Source organism: Pelmatolapia mariae, linkage group LG6 (genome assembly GCF_036321145.2).
Source record: "Pelmatolapia mariae isolate MD_Pm_ZW linkage group LG6, Pm_UMD_F_2, whole genome shotgun sequence".
Taxonomy (NCBI): domain Eukaryota; kingdom Metazoa; phylum Chordata; class Actinopteri; order Cichliformes; family Cichlidae; genus Pelmatolapia; species Pelmatolapia mariae.
The window spans coordinates 10,229,027-10,243,347 of NC_086232.1; positions in this window are offsets into that span (position 1 = coordinate 10,229,027).

Genomic DNA, 14,321 nt, shown 5'->3' on the forward strand with positions numbered 1-14,321 from the left:
CTGAAACCAGCCCACTGAAAGAATGAACATTTAGTGGGCTGGTTATCCTGTTATCAGGATAAGACATTGCATATAACTATGAGACTTTGATCATATTGCCCTGCTCTAGTTCTGGTTTACATCTGGAATTGTGAGCCAACTTTGCAGTGTCTGCCCACTGCTCCTCTGCCACTGTGAAATTCCTGGAAATTCATCTTTTCAAAATATTAGTACAATATACAAGTATATCGTCAGCAGAGCAGAGAAGAGATAGCACACAATGGGCACATTGATGTTTTTAATTTGCCTTCCTGTCTTACTGCTGTGGTTTACACTGAGTACAAATGACCACATTTGCATTGATAAATTGAGTTAGGTTAAAAAAAAAATTACTCTAACCCAATGAAAGGAGTAAAATTATTACTGTGAAACTGATACTAATATTTCCAGGAGCACAAGAGCAATATAACAAACATCATGAAGAGGAAAATGCTCCTTTGTCCTCTTACCAGCCTTGTTCTAGCCCCAAAAAGGTCAATTTGACTTAAAGTGCCTGCTTCAGTACTCAGTACCACTATCAGGAGCTCTGGGCAGCTCCTAACTTCTCCTCCACCTTGTGCTGTTACTCGTTGACTTTGGACGTCTGAAGAAGAGAGAAAGAAACCAGAACATGTGATCACTGTTTGACAGGTGAGGTTAAAATGGAGATGCATTTCCTCCTAAAAATGTAACCATTCACTGATGTGAGAAACACATTTTTCCCAATTCAGTTCCAAATTTCAACCAGCTAAGCAACATCTCAAAACTAGAAAGTGCATTTTCTGAAGAAACTGCAGTGTGAATGCTTGAATCTGAATGTATGCACTGAAATGAATTAATTGCTGAATGTTAAGTTAAAAATGTTGAATGAGATGAAAAATACAAGTATTTTAAACTGAAAACAAAAAAGCTGAACTGCTAAAAGCTAAAGGTTACACAGAAGAAGTTGGAAAAAAGCTGAAAATGTTTTAAATGTAAATTAGAAAAACCTAAGAAATGAGAAAGAAAATTTAGAGTCAGAAAACATCTGAATGAATATTAAAAGTTCATATTCTTTGAATCACTGAATGACTAAAATGTGATCCCTCCGCTTGGATCCACACAGTTTAAAAAATTTAAATGTCTGAGCTTTGAAAGACACGGTGTTGGAAAGAGAACAACGATGGTGACATTTTGAGGGTAAAATGATGGCTGTAGAGCAAACACTGTGGACACAGCAGCAGTTGAAAGTGTTTAAGATGAATCTTGGCACAGTGAGACAGAGCTCGTTAAGCAGGCAGGTGTGAGCCTGGTTGCTATAGTGACTGCACCCAATGGCTCCATACACACGGACACAGACATGCACCTCACTTTTGCTGCTTAAAATGAACAGAAAAGTCAGGCCGAAACAAATCGTTCCCAAATGAAAAGTACAAGTCGCATTGACAAAATTCTTTCACCGTGAGCGACAGCAATGTCTAGTCTACCTAATTCTCGGTTTTCATGCCTGTGGAGTTTATTATATGGACGTGGTGACAGTGGAAAGACACCATGCTCTTCTGATTTTCAAACGAACCTTCTGAGCCATTTTAACATTGGAGTCTATGGAGCAGTTGGAGGGAGGAGGCTGCGCATTGGTGACATTTATGAAAGAACCATAACACCTATTACAATAGTAAACACATTGGATGAAAGAGGACAGCGATGGCTACGTTTTGAGGGTAAAATGATGGCTGTAGAGCGAACGCTGCGGACACAGCAGCAGTTTTAAAAAAGATTTTAAGATTAATTTTCGACCTGCTTCCACTCTGGCAGTTGAGCTGTCTCACTCTAGCAGCAACATTCCGTCCCATACACACCCATTATAAACTCTGAAACGGGTGAAAAAACCTCATGAAACTTAAACTGGAACTGAAGAAAAAGTATAATAGATATTGAAAAGATAAATACAAGTTGAATAGTTGAATGTCTTGTCTTCGTTTTAAAGTTTGAATGGTGGCTCTACGTCAATGTATGTGGAAGTAGATACAGTTTAAAGAGGAGTAAGTTGAAGGAGAATTTGAAGGGTCTCCCCATTGAAATACATGGGAAATTTTTGTTGAAAAAAGTTGAATAATTTTAAAAATATAAATGTTATAAATGAGAAAAGTAGAAGCAGTCATGTCCAAAAGAAGAGGAATCTAACGGTGTTTGAATGGTTTTTCTAAGTTGAACGGTTTTGAAGGAGATAGAGTACAAAAAACGTACGGAATCTATAATAACTAGAAAGTGCATTTTCTGAAGAAACTGCAGTGTGAATGCTTGAATCTGAATGTATGCACTGAAATGAATTAATTGCTGAATTTAAGTTAAAAATGTTGAATGAGAGAAAAAGAAACTGAATTTTTAACCTGAAAACAAAAGTGCTAAACTGCTAAAAGCTGAAGAGCACAAAGAAGAAGTTGGAAAATAGCTGAAAATGTTTTAAATGTAAATTAGAAAAACCTAAGTAATGAGAAAAGAAAATTTAGATTCAGAAAACATCCGAATGAATATTTAGAGTTCATATTCTTTAAATCATTGAATGACTAAAATGTGATCCCTCTACTTGGATCCACACAGTTTAAAAAGTGTAAATGTCTGAGCTTTGAAAGACACGCTGTTGGAAAGAGAACAACAATGGCTACATTTTGAGGGTAAAATGATAGCTGTAGAGCAAACACTGTGGACACAGCAGCAGTTGAAAGAGAAGTTTTTAAGATTAATTTCTTCCCTCCTTTCACTCTAGCAGTTGAGCTGTCTCACTATAGCGGCAACATTCCGTCCCATACACACCCATTATAAACTCTGAAACGGCTAAAAAAAACATGAAACTTAAACTGGAACTGAAGAAAAAGTATAATAGATATTGAAATGATAAATACAAGTTCAATAGTTGTCTTGTCTTCGTTTTAAAGTTTGAATGGTGGCTCTATGTCAATGTATGTGGAAGTAGATACAGTTTAAAGAGGAGTAAGTTGAAGGAGAATTTGAAGGGTCTCTCCATTGAAATACATGGGAAATTCTTGTTGAATAAAGTTGAATAATTTAAAAAATATAAATGTTAAAAATGAGAAAAATACAAGCACACATGTGCAAAAAAGTTGAACGGTGTTGAAGGAGATAGATGCCAAAAAACGTACGGAATAGATAAAACGGAATAATAAAGATTAGAAGAACAATACTGTGAATGCTTTTCAAGCTTTCACACTAATGATTGATGACTGCTTATTCTCATTCTAATCGGATGAGCCCATGATGATGACTACTTAAACCCTGAGCCTTCCTTCCTTCATGACAACCAATGTTGGGCAATTAATTATGTAGTTACTACTTCAAAAAAAGTTACAGTTTTGCAAACAACAAAGTTTTGTGCAGCTGTTTACCTAAAAATGCTGCCAAGGCAGGTTTTTTTTTTTTTTTAAACATTTCAAAATATTTACAGAATAATCAGGTGTTCTGCATCAAATGATGATGCCACACAAATTATTTGTGCCACTCCAAAAAATATCTGTCCACTATGAGATAAAGGAGCACATCAAATGCATGATACCTGCAGGCCTGACAACAGGAGATGTATCATCTGTAACATTCAGCAGTCGCCTCATTGTTCTGACACACACAACAAAACTATTGACTACACTACACACTAACTACACCAGATTTGCGCTAAACGTCGCAAATCTCTCACATCTCAAAACACTGCCGTCACTCCTAAAACTTCCCCCCTCCCCCAACTAAATGCCATGTTTTGATTGATCAACGTGGTACATTTTTCGACCAATAGGGCTTTGGAGTTGACGTCACGCCGCAGTGCATTGTGGGATCGCGGCACCATGTCAGTAGGCCAGAAAGCAAAACAAGCACACAGTGTTGGAGTGTTGGAATCGGGACTGCCAGAACCATGCTCAAAATCAGCGCAAAAGACAAAGGGCTTTATCGCGACCGATTGCGCCCAGACGCCAAGAGACGGTACTAAAATTGCGTGCATCGGTAATGTGGACCCGTATGAAATAAGAAGGTGGAGTGGAAACCCAGACGACCTACCGCCTTTGTCCTATCCCGATATCTTCGCATACCTTGTCTGTGGAGCAGGGGCGGAGCGGGGGGGTGGCTTACTGGGCTTAAGCCCGGGTTGTTTTTTCAGAAGCCCGGGGTCTTTTGGAGTGTAATTTTTTCATAGTTAGATGCCTGGCTGACAACTGTATAAAACAAAAAACTACACACAATATTCGAAGCACATAGTGCAATCTTTGGGAATTTACGACTGTGCGTAAATCCCCCCTAATATTGGTATGATCCGAGCTCAGGCACTGAGCGAGGGGGCGGGGGGAGCCGCTGCGCTGTTGGAGAAACGGAGCGAGGCAGACAGAGGAAAACTGAAGTTCGACCAGGTACCAAAGCAAATCATTCATACTGTACAAATGATGTAAATATGACGGTGTATCACGAAAGATTGATATCAAACTGATCACTTGACCCATATTACGTTACTTGCTCTTCAAGTGAATCAACAAATGGCGAAATGAAAAGCCGAACAACAACAATGCTGTTTCTTTAGTCTTAGCTTACATGTGTGTTTATTTCATATTTTCAGTTGTTACCCTCCATGGCTAAATAAATCGGTTTCAGTAATGTACTGATATACAAGAATGGACATAAGGGGCTTCTTTCAAAGAAAAAACTCTGGTAGATGTTATTTTATATATTATGCTTTGTATGTTGTTCAGTATATTTCTATGCAAAACAAGAGGAATTTCAATACACAGCAGTATATTCACAGTTTAAACCAGATATTTACACACACTTTATGGAAAACACAAGAACATTTTTTTACTGTACAACATCAATTTAGAGTAAACTTGTTTTGTTTTAGATAAATAAATATTGAAATATCTTTTGAATTAGTTAAATGTCAGAATAAAGAGAGACAGAGCTGTCTATTTTTTATCCCTTTCATCACATTTAGTAGTACATATACACTAAGTTTATTGTTAATTAATAAGAAAACTCCAGACGATTCCATTCTGAGCTGAAGAAGCTTCTGATAGGTTAGTAGAGTCCATGTGAGTAAATTGGTGGCACACCTGTGGATGCATATAAGGCAACACACAGAGCCTGTTTCTTTGAAATGGGAAAATCAAGAGATGTCAACCAAAACACCAGGAAAAGAATTGTGGAGCTCCATAAGTGTGGCTCAATTTTGAATACAATTTGGTGCCATTTGCAATTAAGAAATACAGATAGTTTCTCTCTTTACTCTGAAAGTTAACAAATATGTTTTTTATATTTATCAATCTAAAAAAATAAACATTTAGTCTGATTTGATGTTACAATTAAAAAAGTGTTTGTGTTTTTATCTGAAGAGTGTGTAAATATCTGGTTTCCACTATATATTTGATGATTGTCAGCACAGAGGGAGAGAGAGGAACAGAGAGGGAGATGGAGAATGAGGACAGAACAGAGATGGAACAAGAGCAGGTGAGACACACATGTTAGTTAAATGGTTGTTTACCAAAAGTATCACCGTATCATAGGTACTCATGTATCTCGTACCTAGTGTTTCTTTTTAGGTTTGTTATTTTTCAAGTTATATATTTATTAAGTTCTGCAGGCTTGTTTGCACAACAAGGCTAAATAATTATATAAACTTTTCTGAATCTAAATAGTGGACTTTGGTAGAATTAAAAAATAAGTGTAGTGCAGGTCTATGATGATTTTTAGTGCTACTATCATCTAGTTCTGATTCTGGTTCTGTCTTAATTAAGTCCTAAGTAGTCCTGATTTTGAACTGTTGTAGTCCTGTTTTAATTCTGGATCAAAAACTAGTTTAAGGTGTCCTGCATATGTGATATATATTTTTCCCTATATGAAGTCATTCTTTTTTGAACAAAACTCAAAACAGAGCCAATTAATCTTTCAGTCATTTCTAGCCCCCCCCCCAAAAAAAAAAATTCCACATGCATACTACCCGTTAGGGCTAAGCCCCGGGTGTTTCAAATGTCTGGCTGCGCCTCTGCTGTGGAGTCAGCGCATACACAGCAACCAGTTTAAGAATTAAAAATCCCTGGAGGCCCACATCCAATTCACAAACGGCTGGGTGCAAGATTTGTCCATCTTTAAGCCTCCACGCTGCGAGTACGTTGTCGTTAAGACATAGGTAAGTCGGTTTGAACTTGATAACTTTCTAAACAACTTCCTTGTTACAGTTTTTGATTTGCACGTACAGCCAACCCATCTATATTAGCCTTGGTTCATTACAGACCTTTTATTAAAAGTGGTTTTTGTGTGTTTCAGGTACTGCACTCACAACGACTGAAATGAAACTGCATTACAGCCATGGGTCATTGTGAGCACCAATGGGAGGGTTGAGGCTGCTCACTGCACATGCATGGCCGGAGTTGCAGAGACCTGCACCCATGTCGCTGCTCTTTTGTTTAAAGTCGAGGCTACAGTGCGTATCAGAGGCACCAGGACTGTAACAGACGAGCCTGCATATTGGGTATTGCCCGGAAATATGACCAAGATACAGCCCGAGGTTGCACATAACATTGACTTCTCCTCAGCAGCTGCCCAAAAACGTGGTCTTGATGAAAACATAAACACACCCTCCTTTTGCCTTTGAGAGGCAAAAGGAGGCAATCGCAAAAAAGGCAGATTCCTATTGCAACGCTGGAGGATTTGTCACCATTACTGGATACACTACTGTCAGGTACAAACACAAATCTTTGTTACCGGCGCCAACCACTGTGACCTCGCTGTGTGGACACAGAGAGACCTTGCTGTGATACGCATCTTCCCTGATGTGGATTTCTGGGAACCACGTTTAAAGCAAGCACAAGACTTCTTTCTTAAAGTGTGTCTTCCTGAACTTGTTGGGAAATCCTTCTTCAAACAACGTGCTGCTCTAAATAGCCTGTAATGTTTCATTTTGTGGTTCAAGATTGATGCCAGCTGTGTGTTGCCATGTAAATAGTTTGCATTTCATTTTTATGTACTTGCTAAGTACATGTGAACAGATCAAGACTAAAAAACAAACAAATATACTATTCTTTTCTGTTTTATTGAAACTACTTCACGCAAAGTACAATTATTTACAATGAATTACACATGCAACACAACAGCTTTATGAATACTCAACAATAGCAAGTTTTATTTGGCCCTGGTTTGACAACCACACTGGGGCACATATTCACCAAAACACAGCAAACATTAACAATCTTATCAAGCAGTGTTGTGTTTATTTCTGCTCTGCCCTGTTCATTGCACACAAAATACTTCGCCTGCCCTTTAGCTTCCGTGATGCTGTCCGATCGCCACTGTCCACATTTGCAGCTGGTACCTCAACCTCCACTTGTCCAACACAACTGCTGTCCACTGCCTCCATGACATTGTGATTTTGTTGTTGGTCTTCTGTCAGATCTTCATCGATCACTTCTGCACGGGGCACACCTTCAGACTCTGCAGCTGCATAACAAAATCCTGTAAGATAAAATTAGTGCATACACATAAGGTAAATGTACACCAATATTCCAATGACAGGTGTGTGATTCATCTGGAAGTTATGTGCGGATTAGTGTACAATGATAGCAATTTAGTATGTTTTTAGAGGCCTGTGTGCAGTGTTGGTGCCCGGTCTGGATTTGTTACATCCATTTCATATGCTGGTTTGCCTGCAATAATGCTAAATCATAAGCTACTCAGTCGACATGATGACATGACGTGGTTCTGCAGCATCACACATTAGCATGTTTTATCTCATTATCTATGACCTCAGCGCATTGAAAATAACACTAAAAGCCTTTTAAGAGTGATATGAATTAATTTAGAACTCACTGGAAAGAAAATGCGGAGAGCAAACCAACAAAAAGCTGGGGATTGCACAGAACTCGATATCCGCTCGTCTCCCCGCTGCAATGCAAGCCTGACGTCTTTGTTTAGTAATATCGGATACATGGGATCCTTCACGTTGCCTCCAGGATGAAAAATGATGAAAAGAGAGCACATTATCCAGCTTCTTGCCTTCACGATCGTGTGATCTAACGTTGCAACTGACAACACAACACGTACAAACCATAGCTGAAGCTGTATCCTGTGTCTGGCCTACTGTCATGGCGGAAGGGGGCGTGGCCCACCTCCCGTGACATCACGCTCCAAAGCCCTATAGGAAAGGGTGGGATTTTTGGTTTTGTTTTTGCTCAAAGGCCGAGAGTGTTTTCGAGCGTTTTCCTTATAAAACACAGTTTTTACTGTTTCTTCCCGCAGTAAATATAAACAACGATAGTATTCAGGAAGAAAACCAAACATTGCATATATTTTTTATCATAACTCTGGTTTTACGTGGCCTATCAACACAATTTAAAAACTGGTATAAAGTCCACCCTTTTTCCGTCAATTGTTCCGTCTGTCCTGCTCACATCTCCAATGGTTGTACACGTTGTCATTAACGTGGCTTCATTCCTCATCAGCTTTGCTAGCTTAGCTAACGTCCTTATGTGCGTCAGCACATAAGGACGCTGTCATAGCCTATCAACGACGTTGATTAGCTGCGTATATACGAATGTGAATCGCGTGATTGGCTGAACTATGGGATAAGGTGGCATCGTTCTAATGCTCCATGGCTGCTCCAGTAGCAGCCAGTCACTTACTGACTAACACTGCAAAACAGAATTGTTAAAGTTTTAATTTCAATTCAGGTTAGATTTTTTTTGTGCGCAATACAGATTTTTTTCTGTGCAGAGACCATGCAAGCAGTGCGCAACTGCGCACACGCGCAGCTTAGAGGGAACATTGCTGACCTCCTAGCCCATTGTTCCTTCAGTGGTGCTAGTTTCAGTCATTATACAAATGTACCGTTTATAACATTGGGGAAATCTGCAGTCAGCTGAGACTGAAGAAGTCACTTGGATGAGTGACGAAACATTTCTCCCACTGAAAACGCTACGTCCAGATGAACAGAATCAACTTTTGTGAATTTACTTACCTAGATGATTGAACATGCATCAAAAAATTAGACTACTAGTGTTTGCATCTGTGCCTGATATTCTGCCTTATTGTATGTAAGTAGGATAAGTCAAAACTTATTGAATGAATTCTGATAAAAACCTTGTGGGGTTGTAATGTGGGCTTGTGTCCAGTCCATTAAATTTCACCTAACATCCACCAAGGTTTTCAAGGTAAACTTCATGATCTATTGGTCAAAAATGGACAAAAGCCTTGTAACTTTGAAACTATGATTCTTAAAAGTGTGCTGTGTATTGAAAGTACTGTATAAAGATATTGTGTCACTTTTGACCTCTGACCTCTCCTTCAATAGACTGATCTGAAGGTCAAAGTGATGGAAATGTTATATAGAGATATTTAAAACAATGTCTCTTACTGTCAGTGTACAGAATATAGATATATGGGAACAATTTATTTAATTAAAAATGATTGGAGAAAGTTTTTTATTTCCTTCAGCATAAACATTACCACCTAACTTGTGACACCCTGTCACCTGCAACACACACACACGTATGACTTCACTGGTTTCAGCTGAAACAATTTCAATGTTTCAAACCATATTCCAGGGTTTTTAGCTCACCATTTATGAGGTTTCAACAAGACAAATAAAAGATCTGAATGTTTGAAAATGTTTTGGAGAAATTCTGTAAAGATTAGATGAAAAATACTCCTTTGAGTATTTTTCATCTAACCAAATTCAATTGGTTTATTATTTTGTTACATAAGTTAAAAAAAGTTAAACAAACAGGTAAATAAAGAAATAAAGAAAAAGGTAAAGAGAGGTTAAAACAAAAGAGAGACAGAGGAGAGAAACCCCAACAATCCCCTCTGAGCAAGCACTAGGCAGGCGACAGTGGGGAGGAAAAACTGCCTTTAAACGGGCAGAAACCTCCGACAGAACCAGGCTCAGGAGGGGGCAGTCAACTGCCAGGACTGGTTGGGGGGTGAGGGTGAAAAAAGAAAAAAGATGAAGAAGGGAGGGGAGAGGTGTTAGGAGAGAAAGAGAGAGGAGAGGTGAAAATTAAGATGGAGCAGAGGTGGAGGACGACGAGCCTACATCAGGCAGCAGAAGCGTTTTTTCTTTTTCAGGTACTTTTCCATGAGTGCTTTTTTCTCCAAAATGAGAGTTCTCAGCTCATCAACTGTTTCTGCATTTTGCTTCTCGAGTGTCTTGCATCTTTGCTCTACATCTTCTAATGTTGCTTGTGTTTTTTCAAGCTTTTCTTTCAGTTCTTTGGATGCTGCTTCCTGGATTAGATTTGCCTTGTGCATGTCAGTATTTCTCTGTTGCACTTTGTTGTGAATCTCTTCTAACTGCTGATTTCTTCTCTGGGTTTCTTGAAGAATACACTGCAGGTCTTCATTTATTTTCTCCTGTTGTTGATTTTGTGCCTGCATTTCTGTGTTTTCGTGCTTCAAGTTGTTTAAGTTCAACAACATCTCATTAGTGAGCTCTGAGTTTTTTCTTTCCATTCTATTGATCCTACGCTGCATCTTTGAACATCGCTTTTCCAGTTTTTCCTTGTGCATGTCAGTATTTCTCTGTTGCACTGTGTTGTGAATCTCTTCTAACTGCTGATTTCTTCTCTGGGTTTCTTGAAGAATACACTGCATGTCTTCATTTATTTTCTCCTGTTGTTGCTTTTGTGCCTGCATTTCTGTGTTTTCGTGCTTCAAGTTGTTTAAGTTCAACAACATCTCATTAGTGAGCTCTGATTTTTTTCTTTCCATTCTATTGATCCTACGCTGCATCTTTAAACATCGCTTTTCCAGTTTTTCCTTTTCTCCTTCCAGTTCAGTTGTTTTGTCCTTCATTTCATTACAAAATTCTTGCAGTTGTATATTTTTCCTCTCAAAGTCCTGGAGAATAAGTTTTCCTTCCTTTTGTCTGTCTTTCTGTTGCTCTTTCTCTTTAAGAAACTCATTATTTTTGCACACTGTTTTAATATAACTTACTTTCAGCACTTGGTATTTTTCCTCCATGACATTGAGTTTGTGCTGCATTTCTCTTTGCCTTATGTCCTGTTCTTGCTTCTCTTGGAGGATTTCTTCATTTTTTTCCAGAGCTTCATTGAGCTTTCCTTGGAGCACCTGATTCTTTTGTTCCATGTTTTGGAGATCCCGTTGTATCTCCTCAATAGTAGCCTTCCTGTCTTGAAGCTGGGCGGACATTTCTTTTAATTCAGCGCTCTTTTTGTTGTTTTCTCTGATCAGGGACTCAATCTGCTCTCGTGCTTGACCAAACTTTATTTCCCAGGCTATATTAATAGTCTTTATGTTGGCCTGGCATTGTTCTTTTTCTTCTAGGTGTTTATTTTGTGTTTCCATTCGTCTGCACTTGTCCTCTAGTTGAAGTTTCTCTTCTTCAATTTGTTTAATTTTGTTTTGTAGGTCATAGTTTTTCTTCCTACTTTCCAGTAATGCCCTTTGGATGGCTGCCCGGGAAATTTCTCCTGGGCAAATTTCCCCTGAGGAAATTGGCTGGCCTGGGTAAATTTGCTTTATGTCCTGTCCTTCCTTCTCCTGGAGGATTTCTTTATTTTCCGCCAGAGCTTCTTCAAACTTTCTGCAGAGCGCCCACTCTTCTTCTAGCCCCTGTTCTAGCCCCTCAACAAGTTCTTGGGCTTGTACAATTTTCCTGTCAAAGTACTGGAAAGTGTATTTTTCTTCTCTCTGTCGTTCTTTCTGTTGCTCTTTCTCCTGACAAAACTCATTATTTTTGCACACTGTTTCATCAAACTTTACTTTCAGCATTGGGTATTTTTTCTTCACGCCTTTGGGTTTGTGCTGCATTTCTCTTTGCTTTATGTGCTGTTCTTGCTTCTTTTGGAGGATTTCTTTATTGTTTCCCAGAGCGTAATCTTTTTGTCTTTGTTGGTGTTTTCTTGGATACATGTTGGAGTCTGTAGACAGTGACTCTGAAAAGGTTTCCAAATATTTCCAAATGTTTCACTGGTCGAACCTCTGAAGGCTGTGAACACAACTGCTGCGAAAAAAACGGAATACAAATTGCTGCTTCTCACATCTATTTAAGGATTTAACTTCAAAGGATTTAACTTCAAAGGATTTAACTTCAAAGGATTTAAGATTGTCATAAGGTTTCCTTATGACATCATCAATCCATAAGCCAATGAGATTGTCACATGACATTTTTGAATGGGGATATATTTTTTTCAACTGTCTTAAAACAGCCCCCCACCCCCCTCCCCAATTCGGTCAATTAAGAAGATAATTGCCATGAACATCCCTAGTGCTATTTTTGAAAATAAATGTGTTATTGCAAAAACAGACAACAGAAAAAAGATTGGGGTTTTTGTCCATAATAGAGCTATAATAAATGTTTTTGTTTTTTAAATTATCCTACTTTTATAAAAGGGAACATTATTTAAAATAAAATAAAGGGTATAAAATAAAGGGTGAAGAAAACAACCTTTTTTCCTTGATTGAATGAATAAAAATAACTGCAAGCAAACTAGTGACAAAGATACTTGGACAGGTTGTCATATCATAGAACTATAGAAAACAGAGATGCAGGCTGCCCAGGTGGAAGCTATGGCCGAGTATAGTACTCAAGTAATAGGAATGTAATATCTAAAAGGTCTGTGCTCATCTGAGCCTTACAGCTAACTGAATTAAATGTGTAAATGTAAATGTGTCGAGGCATGCAGTTTGCTCACCACTTTTATGTACTGAGTACGTGAGTCAGAATGTGGATAGACAAAACATACTATGACTTGTGATACATTTAAGTTAAACACCAAAGACAAATGATCAGGCATGACATTCTCATAATAAATCAGATAAAATACTGCAAATAAATATTTCTGCTCAACCACACAGACACTTCCTACCCGATTTGAGGACAAAAGTAGGCCAGGAGACAATTTATTGATAAACAATCTTAAGGAGGAAATTTTTTTTCCCATAAATATCAATAAAGATTTCTGTCAGAGCAAAATCTCTCTCTCTCTTATGTTTTTGCTCCTAACCACGACCTTACCTAGCAGTCATATGTAGCCTCTAATTAATCCTGCAATTATCTGATAGCTTAAAACGAAAACAAATGAACAGATTCACTGAGTAATCAGAAAAGTTTAGCATGAATCTGGACATTAGATTTAAGCTTGAAGTTTTAAGCTTATCAAATATCACTTGGTAGAAGCTCCTTAGCGTTTGAAGAAATCTCTTCTCAATCTGCTGTCCTCTTTTGCTTGCAACTTTTTTTTTTCCATCTAAGACTTGCATTATTCCATGTTAATTTGTGTTGGTGAAAAACACAGCAACTCAGTTTTAGCCCTGGGCAGTGGCGTGTCTAGAAAATTTTTGTTGGGGGGGCCAGGTAGGGGCACAGATTTGGAGAAGGGTGGCAGATGTAATTGGCAGATAATGTTAAAAAAAATTCTACCAACAGTTAACCATCATTCAATAACCCTGTAAACCTAATAACTGAATTTGCTTTTGACTCTTATTAGAAGGTTTTAACCACTACGGTGCAGCAATATTTGCATAGTATTTTTACTGACATATAGTGCACGTATGTTTTGGGCAAAAACATTTTTAAATATTAAAATACGAACATTTTTAACATACAATTGGCAAATTAGCCAATGCAAAACTTTATCTGCCTATTAAAAAAAGAAGATAATCTTCTCACAAACTGGTGTTTGATTTTGAAACAGGAAAAAAGTGGGGAAACAAATGAAAAGACTAACATTTGAATGAAACCTGAAAGCAAGTAAATACTTTCTATGCTGCCTTATGGTAAACTTTGGTAATATTGATGTATAAAGAACAACACTGGCTGATGATGAAATACAGTCAGCTGGCATGGTGACACTGCCAGTATTAACCTGCAGGGCTGGACTGGGACAAAAAATTGGCCCGGGCATTTTGACTAGAGACCAGCCCACCAGGTATTAAAGCCATAAAGCCTTTGAATGAAAACAAACGCTGTTGTGACAGTGATGTACACTGTCATGTTGGTATATGTATGATTTCTATCAATTTTACATCAGATAAAAACTTTGTTTGCAAGATTCAGATAATTATTTAATAAAAGCTAGATATTTTAAATGAGAATAAGAAAGAAAAGTATTTCTTTGTGCCCCCCTTTCCCTGTTAATGCTCTACCTGGCCCCCTGGCATAACTTTGCTAGATCTGCCCCTGCACAGTTACTGGCTGTCAGCTACATAGAAAAGGATCCTGATGTTATTTGTCTCTTAGAAACAGTTCATAACTTCCCTTCAACTCATCCATGTCACCTAAAAGGTAAACCTGTTTCTCCATCACCTGTTCAGCTCTG